This window comes from Symphalangus syndactylus, chromosome 12 (assembly GCF_028878055.3).
Source record: "Symphalangus syndactylus isolate Jambi chromosome 12, NHGRI_mSymSyn1-v2.1_pri, whole genome shotgun sequence".
In the NCBI taxonomy this organism is placed as follows: Eukaryota; Metazoa; Chordata; class Mammalia; order Primates; family Hylobatidae; genus Symphalangus; species Symphalangus syndactylus.
Window position 1 is genome coordinate 70,505,969 of NC_072441.2, and position 24,349 is coordinate 70,530,317.

At 38.9% G+C, this 24,349-nt stretch overlaps 1 protein-coding gene across 2 annotated transcripts in view; it reads right to left on the reverse strand.

Annotated features, from left to right (window-relative positions):
• Positions 1-1,875: 1,875 nt before the first annotated feature.
• GDAP2 (ganglioside induced differentiation associated protein 2) overlaps positions 1,876-24,349 on the reverse strand; it is a 94,377-nt gene continuing 71,903 nt past the window's right edge. For both annotated transcript variants that reach the window (XM_063624708.1, XM_063624709.1), the window contains exon 15: positions 1,876-24,313. The gene's annotated coding sequence lies outside the window, so the exon portion shown is untranslated. The remainder of the gene's footprint in view (positions 24,314-24,349) is intronic.

The following is a 24,349-nucleotide window of genomic DNA, read 5'->3' on the forward strand; positions in this document are numbered from 1 at the left end:
TGATTACTATTAAACTTAAAAGTTCACATACCCTTTCTTTCATGTGGCAGTTGAGCTTCTAGGTATTGATTCTACAGACACACTCCCACACATGAGAAATGACCTGTGTATGCAGGCATTCACTGCAGCACTGTTTGTAGTAGCCACAGATTTAAAACAACTTAAATGTCTATTTTTAACATAAATTATGATATATCATATTCCCATATATGCAATGATAGCAATCTTTAAAAAGAATGAGGACATCTCTATATGTTCTAATGGACAGATCTTCAAGATAATATTGTTTAACGAGAAAAGCAAGGGGCAGGACGGTGTGTACAGTTAGTATCATTTGAGTTACTAAACAGAAAGTATATATATATACATATTATTTAATGTGCATATTACTGTTACTTAGAAATACTTTAAAACTTACAAAAGTTGTACTAATAAAACAATATAAAGAACACTTAAATACCTGTTACCCAGATTCACTCATTATTGTCATTTTAACCCATTTACTTTATCATTTGAATATATAGTTTTGATATCTCTGGAAACTACCATAAGAAATTTGTAACAGTGGTTGCCTCCAGAGAGAGAACTGAGTGGCTGGAGGTAGGGGGAAAATGATTACTTTTTATGCTACGCCCTTTTAAACCTTTTGAATGTTGTATTGTTTACCAAAAAAAAATTAAATTAAAAATTACATAAGCATCTCTGCAAAAATTCTGAGGTCTGTACCTTTAGAGAAAAGATTACTATTTTGGTAAAGGAAGTCAGGTATAAAGGAAAAGTAAAAATAAAAGGGTAAAAATGAAAGTCAAGAGACAGTTAAGAGTGACCAAATAGTGATGAGGGATAGCTTCTCTTTAAAGAATTGTTCCAGTTGATAAAGAATGAATGATAAAATTAGTTTTTCAGCATTTGCAACTCCTAATGTATCTAGGCAATAGTCAATAATAGCTATTAACATCAAAAAGGACATTTATGTTTACATGGCCCCTGACAGAAGTACATACTGCCTGTGAAGGACTTATGCCAAAATAACTGATCCTCAATTGGATCAGCTTCTAGACCTATTTATTAATCAAAGAATGGACAAGAGTCAGAGGAACATGTTAAATAAAATTGCCTGTCCCTAGGCAATTGTCATAAATGCAGAAAAATATTTAAGCTTATGCATATACAAAATTAGAATAAGAAAAAGAAATTAACTATAAACAGAGATTTTATATGATAAAATATAACTTTACACTAATTTAAAAACCTCAGTAAAATAGATGATTTTATTGGAAAATAGAGATAACCAAAACTGACTCAAGAATTAGAAGAAAAACTAATTACTAACTCCAGAGGAAGGGTCTGGGTCAGATATGGTACTAGTCCTGGGCCTTCTGCCCCTAGATCACTCTGTAACCTTCCCCTTCTAGGCATTATCCTCCTGAGGCTGGCCCTTGCAGGGCATGCTTCCGAGGCTCCTATGTCAGCTGGCTTCTGGTAGATTCAGGAATTGGGAGGTAACAGCAAGAGGCTGGAGACTAGGGGAGGGGATAAGCCAGGTTTTTGGGTTTTTGTTTGTTTTTGTCCCATTCTACTCTGCCTCTGGTGAAGTCTCCCACATTGGTTACCTCTTTTCTTAGTTTCAGCTTCTTCTAGTCACATCAACGTGGTTCCAGCTTCCACCTGATGACTTCAACCTTTTAACTGCAGTGATATCACCTCCTCCTTTTGTTCCCTCCTGGTTAGAAGTGGGAGGGCATCTGCTATTGAAAATTCCATTTGGTTGGCTTTTCAGCTCCTTCCATCATGTGTATAATTAATTCCCTGCATTAAATTCCTTCTGTATTAGTCTGTTTTCATACTGCTATAAAAAAACTGTTCAAGACTGAGTAGTTTATAAAAGAAAGAGGTTTAATTGACTCACAGTTCTGCATAGCTGGGGAGACCTCAGGAACCTTAACAATCATGGCAGAAGATGAAGTAGAAGCAAGGCACTTTCTTCACAAGAGAGCAGGAAGGAGAAGTGTCAAGCGAAGGGGGAAGAGCCCTTTATTAAACCATCAGATCTCATGAGAACTCACTCACTGTCATGAGAACAGCATGGGGGAACCGTCACCATGATTCAATTACCTCCACCTGGTCTCTCCCTTGGCACATGGGGATTATGGGGATTACAATTCAAGATGAGAATTGGCGTGGGGACACAAAGCCTAACCATATCACCTTCTTTTTTAAATACTCGAGTGGTTTCTGTTTCCTTGATTGGAGGCTGACTGGATAAAAATAGCTTCAAGGTTAAGTATTTCATTGTTTTTTACCTTATCCCCCATGTAGAACTAAGGGTTAAATATTTCAAAATTGTAAAGAATATATAATTTCTAAAGTACAGATGTTTCAGAGCATATAAAGGAGACCCTCTGATCTCTACTTATTTTACGAGATCAGCACATTCTTGATATAAAACCTATAAACATGGCGAAGAAAAACTACAAATGAAGCATAAGAAATGGTTTTCATTTGGTCATTTGATTTGTGACAAGGGTGCCATTGCAATTGAGTGCAAGAGAAGCCAGTCTTCTCACTGAACAGTATTGGGTCAATTGGAATCCATTAAAATAAAAAGAAGCATTAATCCTCTACTTCACATCATACCAAAATAAAAATTGTGATAGCTTACATATGAAAACTAAAGCAATAAAGTTCTAGAAAAAAAATCTTCAGTATTTTAGATAGGTTAAAACATTTTAAACAAGATATATAAAGTGCTAAAGAGAAAAGCGTAATAAATTGGATTTCATTAAGAACTATTCAACAAAAGACAACAGAGTGAAATGGCAAGCCACAGACTGAGATTTTTGGAAGATATGTAATACATATGACAAGGGACTTATAGTCAAAACTACAGATTTAAGGAATTCAATAAAAAGGGAGAAATACTGGAAATAGACACATAACAAAAGAGTGTTTTCAAATGACTCATAAGCATATGAAAAAGGAAGTTTATATCATTAGACATCAGAAAAATACAAATGAAAACCACAATGCAACACCACTACACTACCACCAAATGGTTAAATTAAAGGCACTAATTAAGATCAATTTTTGGTAAAGATGTGGTAGACAACTAGAATTCTCACACAATGCTGATAGGAATTTAAAATAGTTCAACCACTTTGGAAAACTTCAGTCATTTTTTAAATTTTTTTCACAGCTTTCAGTATAATTCATATACAATCAATTGCAAATTCTTTCTTTTTTTTTTTTTTTCTTTTTTTGGGACAGAGTCTCACTCTGTCACCCAGGCTGGAGTGCAGTGGCGCAATCTCGGCTCACTGCAAGCTCCATCTCCCAGGTTCATGCCATTCTCCTGCCTCAGCCTCCTGAGTAGCTGGGACTACAGGCGCCCACCACCATGCCTGGCTAATTTTTTTTTTTTTTTGTATTTTTAGTAGAGATGGGGTTTCACCGTGTTAGCCAGGATGGTCTCGATCTCCTGACCTCGTGACCCGCCTGTCTCTGCCTCCCAAAGTGCTGGGATTACAGGCGTGAGCCACCATGCCCAGCCCAATTGCACATTCTTAATGTGTACAATTTGATACATTTTTATTTTAACATATGTATATACCCATGAATCCATTACCATGCCAAAAAAAATGAACATGTCCACATTCCCAGAAGTTTCCTCATGCCTTTTGCAATTCTTCCCTTTCTCTCTAATCAGTCCTCACTACACCCAGGCAATGACTGATCTGCTTTCTAGCACTATGAATTAGTTTGTATTGTCTAGAATTTTATATACATGAAATCACATAGTAGGTACTCTTTGTGTCTAGCTTCTTTACCCAAAACAATTATTTTGAGATTCACCCTTGTTGTGTGTATCAGTAGTTGTTTTGTTTGCTTTGTTTTTTATTGAATGTTATTCTGTCGTATGGCTACACATCAATTTGTTTATCCATTCACCTGCTGGTGAACATTTGGGTTGTTTCTGGTTCTTTGCTGTTACAAATAAAGCTGCTACGAATATTAATTTGCAAGTCTTTGTGTGTGCAGACATATGCTTTATTTTCTCTTGGGTAAATACCAGAGATGGAATGGCTAAGTCATAGTATGTGTATGTGTAATTTTTAAGGAAATATACAGCAATTTTAAATAAAGCTAAAGATACATATTCCCTTTGATCAAGCAAATCCCAAGAGAACTCTATTTCTCTGTGTATACTCCTAAGAGAAATAAATGCCTATGTCCACCCAAAGGTAAGTATAAAAATATTCATATGGCCGGGCGCGGTGGTTCACGCTTGTAATCCCAGCACTTTGGGAGGCCGAGGGGGGCGGATCACGAGGTCAGGAGATCGAGACCATGGTGAAACCCCGTCTCTACTAAAAATACAAAAAAAAATTAGCCGGGCGTGGTGGCGGGCGCCTGTAGTCCCAGCTACTCGGAGAGGCTGAGGCAGGAGAACGGCGTGAACCCGGGAGGCGGAGCTTGCAGTGAGCCGAGATCGTGCCACTGCACTTCAGCCTGGGCGACAGAGCGAGACTCTGTCTCAAAAAAAAAAAAAAAAAAAAAAAAAAAAAAAAAATTTTCATATAAGCTTTATTAATAATAGCCCAAAATTGGACACATGTCCAAATGTTCATCAATGGTAGCCAGGGATTCCCTTCCCACTGTGGTGTCCTGAGTTGCCCCAGGCCAGCAGAGGTATTTTGTTGTTCATAAAATCTGTTATAATTACTGCATTACATACACTTTCAATTCCTTTGACTCTCTCTTTTCACTGTCCTTTTCTGTCTAACCCTAACACTCATAAACCCAGAATTTGCATAGTCCCTGCCAACATCTGAATGTAACTGAAGAAAACTATGCAACTTTGTGATTGGTCTCTCTGTGGTCCTCAACCAGGAAAGGTTCAGTTCCCTGGGCAGTGTTTGGAAATGGGGCAGAGAACATTTTGATCAGCACAACGATTGAGGGGTACTACCAAGGGCCAGCGATGCTAAATGCCAAGGAAGATGCCTGTCTGAAACACTGACAGCATCTCCACCGAAAACCATTGTTTGACCACAAACCTTAATGGTCACAGCTGCCTGAAATCATACTATGATTCCCTCATCAATTCCCTTTCCCACTCTCCTAGAAAAACTTTTATCTCTTCTCTCTTCAAACCTACAATGTCTTCTGCCTCCTCCTCATTTTTACCCATAAACCATTTTTATCCGTAAACCATACTTCTTATTCAATAGAAGGAAACTTCCACATGCTCTTGATATCTACCAGTCTACCTACATCTATACCCACACACTCAGCATCCCATCCTGTCACTATAGGTAAATTGTCCAGGCTAGTTTCTAAGTCCTCTATTTGTGTACTGGATTTTACCTCCTTTTACCTACTTGATAACTTCCCTCTTACAATCATTGCATCATCAATTTTCCCCTCTGCTCTATTATTTCCATCAGGATATAGGAAATCCATACTATTTCATGACCACAAAATACTCTCCCCTGACATCATATTTCCCTCCACATTTTAGAAGGTGGTAATTTACAGGGAGTCAGGTGACCTAGCTCTGCCACCATCTCACCAATGACCTTGGGTGGCTGGCCTTTGCAAATCTCAGTTTTCTCATGTTAAAATGAAGAGATGATACTAGTTAATCTCTGAGGTCCCTTCCATGGTTAACATCTGACATGTATGACATATTGCTTCACAATGTGCATATGCGGCAAGAGACAGAGCCCATCTAGCCAGTGTTAGGAAGATGCCAAGCTAAGCACCATAGGGAGTGGAGGAATGGATAAGGCATGCAGCTTTCTGCCTGTGGAAACACAGGGAGACCCAAGACAGGAACACAAGCGACTCTTCTACAAGGTTAAGGATAAGGGCCTAAAAATAAGGATCAAGTTCAGAGCAGAGCAGCAGAGGCAGATCAATGAGGTTAGAAGAACTGGGCAAAGCTTTATGGAGGGTGGTGCTTATGATGGGACTTAAAGGATACTCAAAGGAACAGTATAAATTCAAAGAGATGAAGAAGCTTTGGGTTAAATTCAGTTTTGTTTTCAGGTAAAATAAAGGAAAGCAGAAGGGGTGGGCAAGATGGCCAACTAGACACAGACAGGTGGAATCCTTCCCACCAAGGGACTGAGACGACTAGCGTGCTCCTAACAGATCTTCAGAGGGAAGATGCTGTGAATGAAGGGAAGACACAGAAGCTGGGCTGAAAGGGGAGAAAGCTGGAAACCCCACATGGGGATACAGCACACTTGGACTCGTTCCTGATTCCCAGTGGCTTTGGGGGAACGAATGAGTTGAACTGACAAGGAGCAACCCACTATCACCGTGGGCCTCTGGAACCTTGGCAGGAAGAGACCTCTCAACCACCATGGACACTTGAATTGGCAGAGAGAGCTGCTTAGAGAAGTGGTAGGGACAGCCAGCTGAAGTGGAGCTTGGAGGGTTTGGTGTGGGAGTGTCTGTAGCAGAGCACAGTCAGGGACAGCTATCCCATTAGGCTTGACTTGTTCCTATAGGAGACTTTAGCCCTAGGGGAACTATCGGTCCTGAATTCTGCAGGGCAATCTTGCCCATCAGATGGGGCCAGTGTGACCTGAGCAACCCTTGGTCTGGTGGCCTCTCCTGGGGCCCCAGCCTGGCCACACCTGCTTACAGGATAGTCTCAGGTGCCCTGGGGGCCCACACCATGGTTTTTGTGGTGGCAGACCATACCTGACTGGCAGAGAGCTCCAACAGGGTGGCTCCTACTGCCACATACCAGCCCACATGCTCCCTTCCCATACTGCGGCTTCCCTGCCAGGGCCCATGGCAATTCCCCAAATCGTTTTGCTGGTGTGTGTTTGCATAAGTGGGTTTTGCTTTCATTGCCCTGCTAGCACATGAGAGTGCAGTCTGCCTCACCTCATTCTGCTGACCGCCATTGCAGATGGAGGCTTGGTGGGCACAGAGCCAGCCAGCCCCACCCCTTCCAGTGCCCCATCCTTGTGCTAACACTGTGCAGAGAACAGCAGATCCTCCCCCACCCTGAGCAACTACTCCTGCTTGCAGAGCACAAAGAAGGCACCTAGACCTGTGCCCACTAGTGTCCTGCTCCTGAGTCAATGCGACCTCCAACGTGACCATGCATGCCGTCACCAGCAGGGGCCCCTCTGGCCATCTTCCCCAACAGCTGCATTACCTCTACCACTGTGGTGAATGACCACAGGGAGGCAGGCACCCTGCTGCTGCTACCATTGCTGCTGACCTGTGTGAATGAGGATGGATCCTGCTGTCACTGCACTATAAAATGCTTTAGATGACACCACCCATTGAAGTGTAGTGACCAGCAGTCTGGGAGCACCTTGGCCACCTCCAGCACAGTGGATTTTTAACCTTAAGGAGCCAGAGAACAAAGTCAAGGCCCCAGTACAAGTTCCCCAGAGTTAGAGCACATAGGCCAGGTGGTGGGAGCTAAGCACTGATCCCCTAAAATCTTCCAGAAGTGAAGCCAGTCAGCTGAATCCACCTTATTTCACAATCACAATTTGATAACAATCAAGGTCATCAAATAGGATACCCATTCAAATAAAATCAACCCATCCAAAGGTCAGCAACCTCAAAGACCGAAGTAAGATAAGCCCACAAAAATAAGAAAGAATTGGTGCAAGAACCCTGACAACTCAAAAAACCAGAGTGCCTTCTTTCTTTCAAATGATGATATCACCTCTCCAGCAAGGGTGCTGAACCAGGCTGAGATGGCTGAAATAACAGAAATAAAATTCAGAATATGGATAGGAACAAAGATCACTGAGCTACAGAAGTACGTTAAAATCCAATCTAAGGAAGCTAAAAATCATAATAAAACAATGCAGGAACTAATAGACAAAATAGCCAGTATAGAAAATAATGTAACCAACCTGATAGAGCTTAAAAACACTACAAGAATTTCATAATGGAATCATAGTATTAATAGCAGAATAGGCCAAGCGAGGAAAGAATCTGCAGAGCTTGAAGACTGGCTTTCTGAAATAAGAGAGTCAGAGAAGAATGGAGAAGAAAGAATGAAAATCAATGAACAAAACCTCTGAGAAATATGAGATTATATAAAGAGACCAAATCTATGACTCACTGGTGTTCCTGAAAGAGATGGGGAGAATTGAACTGACTTGGAAAACATTTTTCATGATATCAACCATTAGAACTTCCCTAACCTAGCTAGAGAGGCCAACATTCAAATTCAGGAAATGCAGAGAACCCCAGAAGTTACTTTGCAAGAAGATCATCCCCAAGACACATAATTATCAGATTCTCCAAGGTCGAAATGAGAGAAAAAATATTAAAGGCAGGTAGAGAGAAAGGTCAGGTCACCTACAAAGGGACACTCATCAGACTAACAGCAGACCTGTCAGCAGAAACCCTACAAGCCAGAACAGATTGGGGGCCAATATTCAATAAACTTATAGAAAAGAAATTCCAACCCATAATTTCATATCCAGCCAAACTAAGCTTCATAAGTGAAGGAGAAATAAGATACTTTTCAGACAAACAAATACTTAGGAAATTTGTTACCACCTGAACTGTCTTACAAAAGCTTCTGAAAGAAGCGCTAAATATGGAAAGGAAAGACCATTACCAGGCACTACAAAAACACACTGAAGTACAAAGACCAGTGACACTACAAAGCAACCATATAAACAAGTCTGCAAAATAACCAGCTAACTGCATGATGACATGATCAAATCCATACATGTTAATACTAACCTTGAACGTAAATGATTTAAATGCCCCAGTTAAGAGACACAGAGTAGCAAACTGGATAAAGAAGCAAGACCCATTGGTATGCTGTCTTCAAGAGTCCCACCTCACATGCAATGACATATACAGGCTCAAAATAAAGGGATGAAGAAAAATCTACCAAGCAAATGGAAAACAGAAAAAGCAGGTGTTGCGATTCTAGTTTCAGACACAGTCTTTAAACCAGAAGAGATTAAAAAAAGACAAGGAAGCACATTAGATAATAGTAACGGTTCAATTCAACAAGAATATCTAACTATCCTAAATATAAATGCATGCAACACAAGAGCATCCAGATTCATAAAGCAAGTTCTTAGAGACCTTCAAAGAGACATAAAGTCTCCCACTATTATTGTGTAGGAGTCTAACACCCACTGACAATATTAGACAGATAATCAAGACAGAAAATTAACAAAGATATTCAGGACCCAAACTCAGCACTGGATCAAATGGACCTGACAGACATCTACCAAACTCTCCATCCCCAAGAAACAGAATGTACATTCTTCTTATTGCCGCATGGCGTATATTTGAAAATTGAACACATAATCAGCAGTAAAACACTCCTCAGCAAATGCAAAAGAAATGAAATCATTACAAACAATCTCTTGGATGACAGCACAATCAAATTAGAAATCAAGACAATGCAATTTCACTCAAAACCATACAAGTACATGGACACTGAATAACCTGCTTCTGAATAACTTTTGGGTAAATAATGAAATTAAGGCAGAAATCAAGAAGTCCTGGCTGGGTGTGGTGGCTCACGCCTGTAATCCCCACACTTTGGGAGGCCAAGGTGGGTGGATCACCTCAGTTCAGGAGTTTGAGACCAGCCCGGCCAACATGGTGAAACCCTGTCTACTACAAATACAAACACTAGCCGGGTGTGGTGGTGGGTGCCCGTAATCCCAGCTACTCAGGAGGCTGAGGCAAAAGAATCACTTGAACTCTGGAGATGGAGGTTGCGGGGAGCTAAGATTGTACCATTGCACTCCAGCCTGGGCCACAAGGGCGAAACTCCATTCAAAAAGAAAGAAACCAATAAGTCCTATGAAACTAAGGAGAACAAAGATATAACATACCAGAATCTCTGGAACACAGCGAAGGCAGTGTTAAGAGGGAAATTTATGGCACTAAATGCCCACATCAAAAAAGTTAGAAAGATCTCAATTTAATAACCTAATATCACAACTAAAAGAACTAGAGAACCAAGAGTAAACCAATCCCAAAGCTAGCAAAAGACAATAAATAAGCAAAATCAGAGCTGAAATGAAGGAGATTGAGGCATGAAAAACCATTCAAAAGATCAACAAATCCAGGAGCTAGTTTTCTGAAAAAAATTAATAAAACAGACCACTAGCTAGGTTAATAAAGAAGAAAAGAGAGAAGATTCAAATAAACACAGTCAGAAACAACAAGGGGGATATTACCACTGACCCCACAGAAATACAAATAGCTATCAGAGTATATTATGAACACCTTTATGCACATAAACTAGAAAATCTAGAAGAAATGGATAAATTCCTGGACACATACACCCTCCCAAGACTGAACTAGGGAGAAATTAAATCTTGAACAGACCAATAACGAGCTCTGAAACTGAGTCAGTAATAAATAGCTTACTCAACATAAAAAGCCCAGAATCAGATAGATTCACAGCTGAATTCTATCAGATGTACAAAGAAGAGCTGGTACCATTCCTGCTGAAACTATTCCAAAAAATTGAGGAGAAGGGACTCCTCCCTAACTCATTCTACGAGGCCAGCATCGTCCTGATATTAAAACCTGGCAGAGACACAACAAAAGAAGAAAACTTCAGGCCAATATCCTTTATGAACATCGATGTAAAAATCCTCAACAAAATACTGGCAAACTGAATCCAACAGTACATCAAAACAGTTTTTATCATAAGAGGTTGAGAAAGAGTCAGAGCCTATTGGTTTACTCAGGAGAAAGTGCTTTGGGAACCATGTAGTGGGATGGCCTGAGGAAATTTTTATTAACAAAATTTTCTGTGTAAAAGACGGAGAACAGTCATTTTCTATTATTATATACTTTCTTCACATCTGGAGCTAACATAGTTAAAAATCCAATTCAGGAGTGACCACAGGAATACTTTTAGACATGTTAACAATTCACTCAAGTTCAGCATCCTCCAGAAATACTCTGGAAAAATCTTTGCAAGGTCACACCTCACTAGAATTTTGACCAAACAAAGGCATCCTATGTAGAGTGATTACCACGTAATCTCCCTGGAATAGCCTCAAATGCAATAAAGTTCTAGTCTCCTCAAATGCTCACTTGCAACTGTCATACCACATGTGCAAAATTTTTATTTGAAAACTTTTCTAAGACAAGAAAGTACAGTATAATATTTCTGTTCATAGTTCACCCAGAATATTATGCACTCAGCAAAGGTCAGGACTAACAGCTCTCTGCAGGAATGTTTGTTTTCAACACTTCATAGCAAAATAAGATTCTTCAAATAAGACAGAAATAATCTGGTATGGAGATAGTCAAATCTCCTGGCTTCTATTCTGAACACAATATCTGAGTCTACTCCAACTCATTTCATGACGTATCTACTTGAGGAATCTTGATGCTTTTGTCACTTCTTTTCTTGCTCTCTCACCTCCGGGTCAGTTGCCAAACCATGTTAACTCTGTGACAGGAGATAATCATTGACCAAGGCTCACAGGACTTTCTGAACTGTTTCTGTGGCACTGTGTTCTTTTCAGGAATTTGCCTGGGCAAAGTGCTTGCATTTATTATATTAGATTTGGGCTGACAAAGGCCATTTCCCAAAGATATAATTCTGGTAATTTCTTAAAATATCTAGGGTTATGGGGTTGGTCTTGATTTACAAAGGATGTGATAATGATGATGACAATGATACTTAGCTAGTTGGATATAGTGCTTCATAGCTTACAATTTACCTGCGGCTATATTTTGAGGGGATAAGAAGAGAACAAAGAACAGAGATAAAGGCCACATTAAAAAAAATCCTGAGAAGCTAGGGTCTTCTGATTTAAGAGCATGTATTCTTTTTGAAAGACTCAATCAAGGTAAGTGCTATAAACAAGCAAACCAAGAAGTGGTAGTAGTAGAAGAAAAAATCTTCAAGCCCTAAAACACAGCACAATATTAAGGCATTCTTTCTAAAATGGGACAGACACTCTTTCATTCACCAAATAATGAATTCTTAGTGAAAATATATCTACCCTTTCAATCTTCTTTACAAATAACTCACTCAATACAAGAACTCATATTAACTCCTCCCCTTATATTTAAATATTTAGACAAGGGAAAGACATTGATTTTCTTGCTTTCTCTTCTTCCTACCTTCACCACATAATTGTAAGAGATGGCTTTATAATACATGGCTTTTCATAAGAAAATTGATAACTTTCAATATTATATACTGTATAAAGTCAAACAAAACATAAAAATGGGTGTGAAACAGTTAAATACCACTCGCATATATAGTGGCAATGAATAAGCCATTAAAAAAGTAATGTAATAAAGGATTACATATTTATATATCATACAAGAAGTAAGCAGGGCTTTCAATAAATGTGAGAATCCAAGGTGGCACTTAGCCCCATCAGCTAGCGAAAAAAAAAAACAAACACATATTAAATGCCAGTATTCTGCTCAGCACCAGATAGTGTTTGAGACAGACACTGCATACTTTGCCCTACTGAAGTTCGCCATCTAGGTGGGAAGTTGCTGTCTTCACCAAGACCCATCTAGAGGATTAATAAAACTCCTCTTATTACTTTAGCAATTCAAAGAAAATATTTTGTAGCATAACTCAAGAATCTATTTGCAGATTTGGAGAAGATTGGCAAATTTAATGACTGCAAGGATTGTCCAAGTAGTAAATAGATACAGAAATGGTTGCAGTAGTAGAAATACAGCTGCTAAGATTCTGTACTGTGAAGCCTGAACCTAGAGCAATTGTCAGAGTGACAACTGAAATTAGTTGCTATGTTCACAAGAAGGTCACTGGTCTCCAGTGACCCAGAGGGGTCCCACACCAACTTGGATCACACAAGCAGCTGAGTGATACAAACCAGCATGATGAAAGGGAGAGGATCTAAAAGAAAACAAGGCTTTCATAAATCATACATTAGCCTCTTGAGTGTTGGAAGGGGGAGGGGTGAGCAGAGAAGGAATCATCATAAATACAAGTAGGAAGTTGGTGGCTCCCCTTCTGGGGATGAGAATGTGGTCCCAAAACAAATTCAAAGGGCAGATGTTCACACAGGATTACAGAGTACAATATGGGAAGTTCTGGACAAGGATGATTTTCAGAATCATAGGAAAGGCAGTTAAATGCACAGCAAGAGAGTCTAGAATCATGGTGGAGACTTGATTAAGCAGAAAGTCTATATCACCATGCTGTATGTGGACCAATGACTCCATCTGCTTCCAAACATTGAAATATCAAACATGGGGAAGCCATACAGAATTAGACAAATACAAGGCACATAAGCTGTTACTATAAGATTTCAGTACCTTTTTTCTGCTCAATACAGGATGTTGTGATAGTCATTTTCAGCAGTGATGCAAACAGCTGTGATCAGTTAGCATTCAAAATAACCTTTCTGCAATACCTGGAGTAGGCTTTTTCGAGACCTCTCTTATGACTGGGGAAAGATATATTAATATGTTGCCTATCAAGATTCTCATTGGATGGAGGACCAAGTGAAGAGGGGCTTTCAGGTGGCTGATTACATTTTAGTGCAGATATTTGTGAGGTATTTTAAAAATTTAACATCACCATCAGGCTATAAGATGCATAAAGCTAAGGACTATGACCATCTTGTGCAAGACCTGTATCCCTAGAGTGTAGTGCATAGTAGCTGCTTAACAAGTATTTTTTAGCAAACCTGCTCTTTAGTTGGACACAGTAGTGTGGGTTCAGTTACTGACAGCTATAATTGATTCTCATTATTTGCAGTAATGTTTTATAAAGTCATCATAAACACTGAATTAGTGAATACTGAAACACTGCTCCTAGGGGAAATAGAGAGTGAGGTTCCTGTGAGCCTCTGGTCACAACATTTTCATCAACTGGTTAATACATAATATTGTTTTATGTGTGTTTCTGTTTAAAGACATCTTATTTAACAAATATTGTTGATTCATTAACACTGAACTCAACAGTACTAAACTCATGCCTAAACAAAGCTTATCTAACACATGTATTTTCTCTGTAAAAGTACATCAAAGCACTTAGGAAGACCAGACAGCACTTCAGCACTACACTTGGGACCATATTAAACAGCAAAATTACCAAAAAAGGAGCAAAAAAGAAACAAAAGCGACAACCCAAAATCATGGCACTAAATAGACCATGCAAAGGAAACTTGTTGGAGAGCCAGAACAAGAGGGCAGAGCATCACCTTGTTCTACCTGAGTTATTTTGCTGTCCTGAGAAAGACAAAACAGAAACTCTTTGGTGCAATTAAGAGTAGAAACATATCCAAAAAATAGTTTGTGGTGACCATCCACATGCTCAGCAGTTCCCCAAGAAAATGGGGCCTGATTAAGAGCTATTTTCATCTTTGGATGGTTACATAAAGAAGAAGACATTAGGAAAATGATCATGGAACTAAATGATCACCAAAATGTAAAATGCCATGTTTAGCAGGTGCTACTAGAACATTTAAAAAGGCATATTTAGAACAAATAGGTTATACATCAACGAGTAAAATAAAGAAGGGGTAGAATGGGCTAGAAATATGTTCAGAAGAAGTTCAGGGACAGTCACAGGTGGCTATTAAGAAAAGGCAGGAAGTATCAGAGAACTTTTTAATAACATGCCACACTAAATTCTTTGGATTCTGCTAAGGTGAGGTGAAATGCATGTGTTTCTTCTTTGTTTCCTAGCCTAGGAAAGGAGACATGCTGATGATGGTGCCCAGGTTTGTGTAGGTGAGCTTTACCTGTGGGTAGCTCCACAAGTAGATATTAAGAATCCATTGGTGCTCATTCTTTCTCCTGTGCGTGTGCAGAGGCCCAGCTGTCAGGAAGGACAGGAACAGCTCTGGCCAGTCAGGCTTAATGGTTCATTATAGTTATTCTGGGTGATTGAATCTCCACAATCACAGAAGGCTGCACAAACTCCTTGGAAAGATTGCCTCATCATCACCTCACAGCCTTACCATAGGCCTCCAAGCCTTGTAGGCTTAAAGTGTAAGCCAACTATCTCCTGGCCTAGTATCTGGTCATTAGTGAGGCAATTTCAGACTTGAAACCCAATACTCACTTATATTTCCCTTGCCTGGAAAAAACGAAAGTATTAAGGGTTAATGCTGTGAATCAAGGCTCCAAACTGAAGGAAAGACCATTTGGCTGTCCCCAAAAAGGCATTCTAACTTAACTTGTATGACCTCCTTGCTCTTATGACTCATCCAGTAGTTTCCAAATCCTGATTGATCAAGTGGTTCTCTTGTCTTAGATCTTTTTTGGTACCATATGCAAAAGCACATTTCATTTATTCTTTCAATAATTATTTGAGAGCCCACTATATGTCAGAAACTGTTCAAGGAGACATTGGGGATAATGCAATGAACAAAACAGATAAGTCTATGCCTCTAGTCATTCACATATATATATGGTGATAAATAGGCATGATATCTAAACTGGCATGGCACTGGCACTGACCAATCAGAAGAGATGTTGGCCATAGTTTTGGAGTGGGGACCTGGAAGGACATGAGGTATTAACTTTGCTTGTTTGATTGTGGGAAGATCCATGGAATCTGGAGGAAGGGGGACAGGTAGCAAAGGGTACTTGGCTCAGGACAGCAGCTATTTATCAGCTTATATGGAAGGAAGTATTTCAGTATTTTTAACAATTGATGTGGCTGAATAGGAGCCTGGTAATAAGTGTCATGGAGAAAATAATGGCATGGCAAGACCAAAATGTGAATAGAATGACTCACCCAGGGACAGTGAAAGAAAATACTTCGGTTTTACAATGGAACTTTTTAGGGGAATACAGTAAAATAAAGTTGGAAAGGGGGAGTAGGTGAGAGCAGTACTTTAATTTTTTCTAAACAATAGATTTTGTTTTTGTACCATTCTGTGAAAACAAAACACCCTTAATCTTATTTACCTGGACTGCGTCATGATCTCAAGGTACGAAAACAACAGATGCTTTACAGGAGAACGAATATAAACCAGTACCACCTGAACTTAGTAACATCTGAATACTGATAACTTCCTCTCATTGAGTAGAAAATAAAGCTGTAAGTCATGACAAGAAGCAGAAGCAGCAGGTCTGTTCTGAGCAATGTACTAGCTTCAGACTTGGTTGGCCTTTAGGCAATGAAGGGTGGATATTTCCCTAACAGCTCTATTTCTGAAGACAAAAAATTGCATATTAGGCTTAATAGGCTTCTCACTTTTCATTTTGAAGTAGTTTGGATCCAACAAAAGTCATTTTTACGTATTAGTTTTTGAGAAGGTGACATTTAAGAGACTGAAGAGATTTAAAAACAGCTATGAGCAGACTGTAGAGAGAAAAAAAACATTTTAGGCCTATGTAATGCCCTCAACATGAACACAGGAAAAAGAAAGAAACAAGACATCTAAAAATCCTGTTTCCATGCCTATGAATTCTAATCAATGTTATTCAGTGTGGTGAATAGCACCTTCTTTCAATAGTCTGAGATATGATTTATCTGGAAGGATGATCCACAACTTTAAGATTTTCTCAAAACCATCCCTAACCTAAGATTAAGAACCACTGGCATAAATTCATTCATTTATTCAACAAGTATTTATTCAGTGCCTATTATATGCCAGGTACTAGTCTAAGCACTGGGGTAGTGCAGAGCAAGTCCAGTGTGGTCTCCGCTCTCATGGAATTTCCATTCTACTAAGGAGGTTGGAAGAGTTTATGAGAGTTTGAGTCAAACGCACTTGGGCTTAGACGCTGGTGTGACAACCTGGAACAGGTTTGTTTTCTTTTTTTTTTTGGCTCCCTGAACTTCCATTTCTTCCTCTATAAAGTAGGAATAAAAAGATTAGAACTTAAATGACTCAAATATCTAGCACAGGGATAAAAATTCAGTAATTTATTATTATTATTAAACTCCCTTCACCAGGAAAAAGTAGGTATGGGTTGGAGATATATCATTACTCCATTTTTAAAGATGAAAAGGTTAAGCTCAAAGGAGTTGCATGAATTGTGTTAGGCAAGGGAGTGATTAATATAGCTGTGCTCTGGGCTAACTAGCTGATAGATTGGCTGGCTCTTGATTTCTCTCTTCCACAATGCTTTTCCATAATTAGGGCTCTGCTGGATTCATCAGCTTTAAAGAACCATTGAATTATTTAAAACAGAGATTGGCAAACTATGACACACTGCTTGTTTTTATATGGCCCTCAAGTTAAGTGTGGTTTCTACATTTTTAAGTGGTTGAACACAGAAAAATAGTATTTTGCTTAAACTTGAAAATTATTAGAAATGTAAGTTCCAGTCTCCATAAATAAAGTCTTACTGGAACATTGCACACCCATTTGTTAATGTACTGTTCTATAATGGTTTTCATGCTACAACAGCATATTTGAGTAGTTGTGACAAGAGACCACATGGCCTGCAAAGCCTAAAGTATTTACTATCTGGCCCTTTACTAAAAAAGTATGCCAACCCTGATTTAAAATGTAATTTTCTCTTGTAGGATAGACACACCAAATATACATCTTCTAAATGAGTAATGAATATACCTTAAAATTAAAAAATCAAGTGTATCTGATAAGTGTGCAGAGTGAAACATTTTGATCACAGCAATTGGAATATTTAAATGAGACAATAAATATTTATGAGCATTTTAGAAGTATTAAGTCATTTGAGCTTCACAACTCTTAAGAAGCAAGTACTTTTTACATCTGAGAGAAGTGAAATTCAACAAGTTTGGGAAATATATCAGAGGCCACAAAGCTAGTAAATAGCTGGGCTGCAATTTTAATTGAAGCCTATACTTCTATCTACCAGACCAATGTCACATAATGGATAGCCCAACAGTGAGAAGCTTTGTATAGGTAGGCTTACCTAATCTCTGCCTTTCCAAAATCTATTCCCTGATGTTACCTTATAGCTAGTTTCATTACTTCTCTAAGATACTTTTTTCCTTCTGTAAAATGAGAAAAATACCTAACTTGAGAGATTTTTTTTCATTGACAATATTCAATATAATTGCCAGGTTATTGTAAAGACTTAATATATTTACAATGTCCTACCTGTATCAATATATCACATGTACCCCCAAAATATGTGCAACTATTATGTATCAATCAAAAATGGCCATATATTAGGTCACATAGGAGCCTCAATAAACTAGTATGTGTGTGTGTGTGTGTGTGTGTGTGTATATATATATATATATATACACACACACACACATACATAGGTATATTATAATGCCTAGATACTACATTATATATGTATTACAATGCAAAAAATATATATTTTACAATGCCTGGCATACTATAAATGATAGCTACTACTATTTCATTACGATTGCATAGGAAATATTTTCTTAAGATGCACATGCATAGCAAATCTGCTAAGCCAACTCTGGGGGCAGAGGGAGATGGCAGCTATAAGAATTGCAAAGACAATTAAATATGTTCCTTAGCCCCTGAAAGAAGGCCTAGCAATCATTCCCAGGCTGTCAGTGCTTGTTAGACAGCTTCTCCTCCTGGAGAAGGTTTGTGCACCCACAGTAAAGGAAAGGAGTGACAAATACTGCTGAGGTTGGGATGAGGAGCTGGTAATCCATCCTAGGTCAGTTCTTCATAGTTGATGGATGGTGTTTGCCTATAAGAAAGTGTGTGTTCTACAGGAATAATCAACATTAGTATGTGGAGAAGAAACAGCTATTATGTAGAAATAGTAGAGCAGCAGTTGCGAGGAAAGGTAAGCACAGTAGTTGTAATTTTTACTCTAGAATTCTCTTCTTTGAAAAAGGAAACTAGAGAGACTGAAGCACTGAAATGTGCTATGACATTACTTTGAACCCCCACCAGGGAAAATACCTGCTACAAGATTTCCTTAATCTCTAATCTGGTAGCAGATATTTCCCCTGGTCACAAACCTAGGAGTTTATCTTCCATTGCCAAACAAACAATAATTACCTTCCTAGTGTGGGCCAGGCACTGTTGCCAAGTACTGTGATCAGATCTTCTCAACTGATTCTCACAACTACCCTGTGAAGCAGATGTTGATATCTCCATTTTATAGATGTGAAAACAGACTTGGAAGGGGCAAGTGACGCAGAACCTGGCCCAACACTGCTGGTAAGAATCACAGTTAGGATTGAATCAAGTCTTTTGACACCTATTCCACTGCCCTTTCAACTAACCTTAGCTACCACTCATAGCTAGTGTTCTGTGTGGATACAATGCCCTACATGTATCAAAATATCACATGTACCCCCATGTGTTAATTTGTTAATTCATTCAGCAAATACTTATGAGACACATCATGAAGAAGTGTCTAAGAGGGAGCACACACTGTAGTAAAACCCAGACATGGGAGGAAGCATGGAGGACAGAGGGAATAAGGAATCTGCAAATGGGTATGGAGTTTTTCAGGATGTTGAAACTGTTCTAAAAGTAGATTGTGGTGATGGTTATACAACTCTTGGAGTGTATTACAAATGATTGGACTGTACACTTTAAATGGATGATATTTATAATATGTAAATTATATCTCAATAAAGCTGCTAAAAAAGAAAGAAAATAAAAATAAATATACCAAAAAAGGATACACTCTATAAGATTAGAATAGAAATAGGCATATGTCATATGAGTCTTTACATCAAAAGAAAATATCGTACAGGATTATGATATTATAGTTTGATTTTGGTACATGTCATAATAAAATAAATGATTATAAACATAAGAACAAAACAAATAAAAAACCCCAGGTACAGCTAGATGCAATGGCTCATGCCTAGAATCCCAACACTTGGGGAGGTAGGTGGAGGCAGGAGGATCACTTGAGCCCAGGAGTTTGAGACCAGCCTGGGCAACATAGCAAGACTCTGTCTCTACAAAATAAAAAAGTTAGCCAGGTGTGGTGATGCATGCCTGTAGTCCCAGCTACTCAGGAGGCTGGGGTGGGAGGATCGCTTCAGCCCGGGAGGTCGAAGCTGCAGTGAGCCATGATCACGTCACTGCACTCCGGCCTGGGTAACAAAGTGAGACCCTGCCTCAAAAAAAAAAAAAAAAAAAAAGGCGGGGGGAGGGGGGGCAGATTCTTAATTCTTTCCTGCTTAACTCCCACAGGTGTTACGTTAGGCTCAAAATTAGGTTTGCTGCCCAGCTGTGGTGGCTCATGCTGTAATCCCAGCATTTTGGGAACCTCAGGCAGAAGGATCGCTTGAGGCCAGCAGTTCGAGACTAGCCCAGGCAACGTAGCGAGACCCAGACTCTACAAAATACATAAATAAATAAATAGGTGTTTTTTTTTTTTAAATAGGTTTGCTAGGACACCTTTTCCCATACCAATAAGATACATTTAATAAGAAAGCATTGAGCACCTCTTAGTTCTGGCCTTGTACTAAGTGCTTTACAAAGAAAACAACTGTGAAGCATGCTCATGCTTCCTTTCCAAACTTTAAGTTCATTTCTCTATGAATTGAGAAGCAGGGTCTGAATGCATACAAATATATACAAGTTTTGACATAGATGGGAACAGAAAAGAGTTCCCTCTTAATCTGAAAAGTTCCCACTGATCCATGATTCCAACAAATCAATGGTATAATTCAACAATTGAGGTTAAAGTTAGTACCTTATTTCTATTTGAACTCAAATGTAAATGGTGCTAGATTTGCTCATTTCCTTGAGTAAAAGCTGTAAGAATTAAGGCCTTTCAATTTCTTTTCCAGTTTTACAGAATTTGATGAGCCTAAAGTAAGCCATCCCATAACATCAGTAAACATACCTTAATTAAACTGGAATTTTAACATTATAATTTACTTTTAGAAAAAGAGGCAAAAGCCAAATAAGCTGATACTAGGAACGTACTTTAAAGATGCTCTGGAAGTCCCAGACTGTGTTCTTAGGGCAGGCAGTACAGATTCTGCTCTGATAACCTTCTACACTGACCACACAGGATGAAGTGAAACAGTATGAGAAGGATGAGCCCGAGACACTGAAAGACCTGGATGTGCTTTCCAAATCATCACATAAGACAAACATGAAACTTAATAGAATATATTACACTTACTAAACGATGCACAAAGATTATACTAAAACATGTTTTCAAAGAAGTTGAAAACCAGGTTTTCTCTTTGCACAAACTTATTCTATATATACATACCCATTTTACCCATTTCAGTTAATCTAGGGTTACAATATATTATGACTAAAGTCCATTAAGCAGTCAGTGTCCTTCAAGGTTCGACAAATTAGCAGATTGTTTCTGTGTATATTTTTAAGTTTATAACTTGATAATTCATTGATTGAAGTTATGGCCATTTGTCTATATTAGGGCTTATTAGGACAAACACTATTTGCTGATTTTGGAAATGCTTATTTTTCCTGTGCTTACTCATCTCTAAGGAACAAAGACTAAACCATATGAATAAAAACCCTCCCCAACATTTCAATAGGCTAAAAACCCTTAATATGACATAAATAAGGGTAAGGGTTTAAAGAGGATGAGTTCAAATACTTAAGAGAATTTGAAAGCTGTGTCCCCTTACAGTTGTTTTTGAAAGTACTTAGCATGTGAAAATAACCAATGCTTACTAAGCAAGAGGTGTTATTTAACATTTGTGTACCTTATCTCTAGAGATATCCCAATATCCAATTACATGCACCCTGTCTTCCTGCACTCCACCCTCTATTTTACAGCTGACAAAGTGGAGACAGAGATTATGCAATCTAACATCACACTGCTAGTAAATGCCAGAGCCAGGATTACAAGGACTCTTAAACCTTGATGTGGATGTAAATTGCCTGGGGCATCTTGATAAAATGGAATCCGGATTCTGTAATGCTGGGGTGGGGGCTGACAGTCTATATTCCTAACATGTCAATGTTCCTGATCCACAGACCTTCCTTTGAGTAGTAAGATTATTACAAGATTCAGTTAAGAATGTCTAGATGCTCCTCCATCCTGTTTGTTTTAGAATATTGGCATACATAATCTTATTGTGCTTTGCTTTATCGTGCTTGGAAAACATAATTTTTTTTTTTAATTTAAGGTTTGTGGCAACCCTGCACCAAGCACGTCTATCAGTGCCATTTTTCCAACAGCACGTGCTCAATTCATGTCTGTGTGTCACATTTTGCAAGACATTGCAATACTGATGTGTCAATATTGCAAGACTATTTCAATTTTTTTCATTATTATTATACTAATATGGTGATCTTTGATGTTGCTATTGCAATCATTTTGGGGCCACAACCTGCACCCATATAAGATGGAAAACCTAATCAATGAATGTTGTGTGTTCTGACTGCTCCACTGACCGGCTGTTCCACTGTGTCTTGCCCTCTCTGGGCTTCCCTATTCCCTGAGACACAGCAATACTGAAATTAGGCCAATTAATAATCTTACAATGCCCTCTAAGTATTCATTTGAAAGGAGGAGTCACATATCTGTCACTTTAAATCAAAAGCTAGAAATGATTAAGCTTAGGGAGAAAGGTATGTCAAAAGCCTGGACAGGCTGAAAGCTAGATTTCTTGCTCCAAACAGCTAAGTTGTGAATGCAAAAAAAAAGTTATTGAAGGAAATTAAAAGTGCACTCCAGTGAGCACAAAATGTGATGAAATGTGTGTCCCTATCAGTAAATAGGGACAAAGTTTTAGTGGTCTGAATATAAGATTAAACCAGCTATAACATTCCCTTAAGCCAAAGCTTAATCTACAGCAAGACCCTAACTCTCTTCAATTCTATGAAGGCTGAGAGAAGTGAGAAAGCTGCAGAAGAAAAGTCTGACACTTGCAGAGGTTGGTTCATGAGGTTTAAGGAAAGAAGCCACCTCCATAACATAAAAGTGCAAGGTGAAGCAGCAAGTATTGATGTAGAAGCTGCAGCAAGTTATCCAGAAGATCTAGCTAACTGATGAAGGTAGTGTAACTACCTTCATCAACAGATGAACATCTCTACAGATTTTCAAATTAGAGAATATATACTTCTATTGGAAGAAGATGCCTCTAGGACTTTCATAGCTAGAGATAAGTTAATACCTGGCTTCAAAGGAAAGTCTGACTCTCTTATTAGGGGCTAATGCAGCTGGTGACTTTAGTTGAAGCCAATGCTCATTTGCCATTCCAGAAATTCTATGGCCCTTAAGAATTAGGCTAAATCTACTCTACCTGTGCTCTATAACTGGAACAACAAAGCCCAGATGACAGCCTGTTTACAGCATGGTTTACTGAATATTATTATTATTTTTTGAGACAGAGTCTCACTTTCTTGCCCAGGCTGAAGTACAGTGGTGCAATCTCGGCTCACTGCAACCTCTGCCTCCCAGGTTCAAGCAATTCTCCTGCCTCAGCCTCCAGAGTAGCTGGGACTACAGGCGTGTGACACCACGCTTGGATAATTTTTGTATTTTCAGTAGAGACAGGGTTTCACCATGTTGGCTAGGCTGGTCTTGAACTCCAGACACATGGTCCACCTGCCCCAGCCTCCAAAAGTGCTGAGATTACGGGTGTGAGCCACCGTGACTGGCTGGTTTACGAATATTTTAAGCCATTGTTGAGATCTACCTCTTAGAAGAGTTCTTTAAAAGTATTACTGCTCATTGGTAACGCACCTGGTCACCCAAAGTCTCTAATGGAGATTTACAAGATGAAATTTTCATGCCTGTTATAACATCCATTCTGCAGCCCATGAATCAAGGAGTGAATTCAACTTTCAAGTCTTATTACTTACCAAATGCATTTTTTGTAAGGCAATAGCTGCAACAGATAGTAATTCCTCTGATGGATCTGGACAAAGTCAATTAAAGCCTTCTGTGAAGGACTCACCATTCTACATGCCATTGAGAACATTTGTGATTCATGAGGAGGTCAACGTATCAATATTAATAGGAGTTTGGGAGTAGATTCCAATCCTTATGGATGACTTTGAGGAGCTCAAGACTTCCATGGAAAAAGTAATTGCAAATGTAGTTGAAATAGCAAGAGAACTTGAATTAGAAGTGAAGCCTGAAGATGTGACTGAAGTGCTGCAATCTCAAGAGAAAACTTTAATGCATAAGGAGCTGCTTCTTATGGATGAGCAAACAAAGCAGTTTCTTGAGATAGAATATATTGAAGGTGCTGTGAACATTGCTGGAATGACAACAAGGATTTAGAAGATTTCACAAACTTAGTTGATAAAGCACTGGCAGGGTTTCAGAGGACTGATTCCAATTTTTCAAAGAAGTTCTACTCTGAGTAAAATGCTATAGGACAGCATTGCATGCTACACATAAATCGTTTGTGAAAGGAACAGTCAATGGATGTGGAAAACTGCATTGCTGTTTTATTTTAAGAAATTGCCACAGTTAGCTGGGCGTCGTGGCGGGCGTCTGTAGTCCTAGCTAC